Source organism: Salmo salar, chromosome ssa15 (genome assembly GCF_905237065.1).
Source record: "Salmo salar chromosome ssa15, Ssal_v3.1, whole genome shotgun sequence".
Taxonomy (NCBI): Eukaryota; Metazoa; Chordata; class Actinopteri; order Salmoniformes; family Salmonidae; genus Salmo; species Salmo salar.
The window spans coordinates 92558458-92563331 of record NC_059456.1 but is presented as its reverse complement, the minus strand read 5'-3'; positions in this window follow the sequence as shown (position 1 = coordinate 92563331).

Sequence of the window (4874 nt, the reverse complement as noted above, 5' to 3'; positions counted from 1 at the left end):
TATACAGGGAGTACCAGTACCAGATCAATGTGGAGCTATATACAGGGAGTACCAGTACCAGATCAATGTGGAGCTATATACAGGGAGTACCAGTACCAGATCAATGTGCAGAGGTACAAGGTGGACACGTGCTCGTCGAACATCTCATTCCAAAATCATGGGCATTAATGTGGAGTTGGTCCCCTCCCTTTGCTGCTATAACAGCCTCCACTCCTCTGTGAAGGCTTTCCACTAGATGTTGGAACATTGCTGTGGGGACTTGATCCATTCAGCAACAAGAGGCAGCAGGTAGCCTAGTGGTTAGAGCATTGGACTAGTAACCGAAAGGTTGCAAGATCGAATCCCCGAGCTGACAAGGTAAAAGTCTGTCCTTCTGCCCCCGAACAAGGCAGTTAAACCACTGTTCGTAGGCCGTCTTGAAAATAAGAATTTGTTGTTAACTGACTTGCCTAGTTAAATAAAGATAAAATAACAGCATTAGTGAGGTCAGGCAATGATGCTGGAATTCAACATGTCTTTTTTTTTTTATATGGGTGGGATTTAATGGGTCTTTTCAACCCATTAGAACATAGGTTGAGGTAAATATCTTCTCATCTGCAGGTGTCTGCAGCAACATGGTCCAGTTCTGTTGAGTTTTCTGTAGGTTCCCCTTCACCTCCATGACAATCTGGAGAGAACAAGAAGAAATGCAGTTCAGACAAAGACTTCCATAGTCTGTTCCTATGGTGTTGAAATATTTTCTTCAACATACAGTGCATTTGGAAAGTATTCAGACCCCTTCCCCTTTTCCAAATTTTGTTAGCCTTATTCGAAAATTGATTAAAAAAAAAAAAAAAAATCCTCATCAATACCACAAATAAATAAAATAAAAGTTCAGAAATGTGTGCGAATGTATTCAAAATTAAAAACAGATACCCTACCAGTCAAAAGTTTTAGAACACCTACTCATTCAAGAGTTTCTTTATTTTGACTATTTTCTACATTGTAGAATAACAGTGAAGACGTCTAAACATGGAATCCTGTAGTAACCAAAAACAAAATGTGTTAAATCAAAACATACTTTATATTTGAGATTCTTCAAACAGCCACCCTATGCCTTTGCAAAGCTGTAACACTCTTAGCATTCTCTCAACCAGCTTAATGAGGTAGTCACCTGGAATGTTTTTAAATTAACAGGTGTGCCTTGTTAAAAGTTCATTTGTAGAATTTATTTCCTTCTTAATGCATTTGAGCCAATCAGTTGTGTTGTGACAAGGTAAGAGGGGATATACAGAAGACTGCCCTATTTGGTAAAAGTCCAAGTCCATATTATGGCAACAGCAGCTCAAATAAGCAAAGAGAAACGACAGTCCATCATTACTTTAAGACATGAAAGTCAGTCAATGCGGAAAATGAAGAACTTTTTGAAAGTTCAAGTGCCGTTGCAAAAACCATCAAGCGCTATGATGAAACTGGACCGCCACAGGAATGGAAGACCCAGAGTTACCTCTGCTGCAGAGGATAGTTCATTAGACACTTACCAGCCTCAGAAATTGCAGCCCAAATAAATGCTTCAGAGTTCAAGTAACAGACATCTCAACATCAATTGTTCAGAGGAGACTGAGTCAGGCCTTCATGGTCGAGTGGCTGCATAGAAACCACTACTAAAGTACACCAATTAGAAGAGACTTGCTTGGGCCAAGAAACACGAGCAATGGACATTTGTTTCAATTTGTCCTTTATTCTGATGAGTCCAAATTGGAGATTTTTGGTTCCAACAGCCGTGTCTTTGTGAGACGCGGTGTGGGTGAACGGATGATCGCCGCACTTTTATTTCCCACCGTAAAGCATGGAGGAGGTGGTGTTATGGTGTGGGGGTGGTTTGCTGGTGACACTGTCTGTGATTTATTATTCAAGGCACACTTAACCAGCATGGCTACCACAGCATTCTGCAGCGATACGCCATCCCATCTGGTTTGGGCTTAGTTGGACTATCATTTGTTTTTCCAACAGGACAATGACCCAACACACCTCCAGGCTGTGTAAGGGCTATTTGACCAAGAAGTAGAGTGATGGAGTGCTGCATCAGGTGACCTGGCCTCCACAATCCCCCCCGACCTCAACCCAATTGAGATGGTTTGGGATGAGTCGGAGCGCAGAGTGAAGGAAAAGCAGCCAACAAGTGCTCCACATATGTGGGAACTCCTTCAAGACTGTTGGAAAAGCATTCCAGGTGAAGCTGGTTGAGAGAATGCCAAGTGTGTGCAAAGCTGTCATCAAGGCAAAGGGCGACTATTTGAAGAAACTGAAATTTAAAATGTATTTTGATTTTGTTTAACACTTTTGATTTTATATGCATTATTTCATAGTTTTGATGTCTTAAATTATTCAACAATGTAGAAAATAGTAAAAATAAAGAAAAACCCTTGAATGAGTAGGTGATCTAAAACTTGACAGGTGGTGTACCTTGTTTACATAAGTATTCAGAATATTTGAGACTCGATATTGAGCTTAGATACATCCTGTTTCCATTGATCATCCTTGATGTTTCTACAACTTGATGGGAGTCCACCTGTGGTAAATTCAATTGATTGGACATGATTTGGAAAGGCACACACATGTCTAAGGTCCCACAGTTGACAGTGCATGTCAGAGCAAAAACCAAGCCATTAGGTCGAAGGAATTGTCCGTAGAGCTCCGAGACAGGATTGTGTCGAGGCACAGATCTGGGGAAGGGTACCAAAACATTTCTGCAGCATTGAAGGTCCAAGAACACACTGGCCTCTATTGTTAAATGGAAGAAGTGTGTGGTTCCAAAGACTCTTCTAGAGCTGGCTGCCTGGCCAAACTGAGCAATCAGGGGAGAAGGGCCTTAGTTAGGGAGGTGACCAAGAACCTGATGGTCACTGACAGAGCTCCAGGGTTCTCCTGTGGAGATGGGAGACCCTTCCAGAAGGACAACCATCTATGCAGCACTCCACCAATCAGGCCTTTATGGTAGAGTGGCCAGATGGATGCCACTCCTCAGTAAAAGACACGACAGCCCGCTTGGAGTTTGCCAAATGGCACCAAAAGGACTCTCATACCATGAGAAAGATTTCCATAGTCTGTTCCTATGGTGTTGAAATATTTTCTTCAACAACTGCCATATCAGACCAGAGAAACAAGATTCTCTTATCTGATGAAACCAAGATTGAACTCTTGCCCTGAATGCAAAGCGTCACGTCTGGAGGAAACCTGGCAACATCCCTACAGTGAAGCAAGGTGGTGGCAGCATCATGCTGTGGAGATTTTTTATCAGAGGCAGGGACTGGGAGACTCAGGACCTCAGACTGGGGCGAAGGTTCACCTTCCAACAGGACAACAACCCTAAGCACACAGCCAGAACAATGCAGGAGTGGGTTCAGGATAAGTCTCTGAATGTCCTTGAGTGGCCCAGCCAGAGCTCGGACTTAAACCCGATCGAACATCTCTGGAGAGACCTGAAAATAGCAGTACAGCGTCACTCCCCATCCAACCTAACAGAGCTTGAGATTCTGCAGAGGAGAATCTCCCCAAATACAGGTGTCTCAAGCTTGTAGCCACATACCCAAGACTCGAGGCTGTAATCGCTGCCAAAGATGCTTCAACAAAGTACTGAGTAAAGGGTATGAATACTTATGGGGCGGCAGGGTAGCCTAGTGGTTAGAGCGTTGGGCTAACCACTAACCACTTGGGCAAGTTCGAATCCCCGAGCTGACAAGGTACAAATCTGTCGTTCTGTCCCTGAACAAGGCAGTTAACCCACTGTTCCTAGGCCGTCATTGCAAATAAGAATTTGTTCTTAACTGACTTGCCTAGTTAAATAAAGGTAAAATAAAATAAAAATGTCTACTTATGTCAATGTGATATTTCCATTTATTTTATACATTAGGGGGAAAAAATGAAAAATCTGTTTTTGCTTTTGTCATTATCAGGTAGTGTGTAGATTGAGGGGGGAAAAAAACTATTTAATCAATTTTAGAATAAGGCTGTGGAAAAAGTCAAAGTGTCTGAAAACTTTCTGAATGCACTGTACAGTATTTGACTAAGAGCAATGTACTGTTCTATGGAGTACTGTTACTTTTACAATGTACAATTATTGTTGTGCTGGTAGCCTAGCGGTTAAGAGTGTTGGGCCAGTAACCAAAGGCTCCCTGGTTCGTATCACCGAGCCAACTAGGTGAAATTCTGTTGATGTGCCCTTCAGCAAGGCACTTAACCCTACTTGGGAAAGGGGGATACCTAGTCAGTTGTACAACTGAATGCATTCAACTGAAATGTGTCTTCCGAATTTAACCCAACCCTAATTGCTCCTGTAAGTTGCTCTGGATAAGAGCGTCTGCTAAATGACTAAAATGTCAATGTATAATGTAACAGCTTTGACAGTGCTGCAGCTAAAGGGGGTTGGTGCAGAGTACCATAATAAAATGGAAGACAAACACCTATATAGGGCTCTGGTCCACTACCCACGTAGAACCAGTCTGATTACTGTGCTCCCTATTCTGTTTAACAAGAGTGAGCTATAGACAGGTCTGGCTGGTTCACAAGGCTACTGGTCCACAATCATTATCAAGAATTAAACATAACATCTCACCTGGTCCTCTATAAACTCCATATCTCTCTCACAGAGCTCCATGTCAGCCGAGTCGTCGTGTCCCAAGGCTTCCAGCTCAGCCCCGGTCAGGAAGTCCTTTGGGGCCTCAGCAATGGCCCTGATAGCCTGGTCCTCCAGGGCCAAGGCTGTGTGACACGTCAGAATGGACATAGGACCTGGATGTAGTGGGGTGTCCTACAGGAAATTAACAGATGGGAGGAAGGACATATGCTGCAAGAAGTTATTATTCTTCAACAAAGTAGATTAATACAGCTAAATA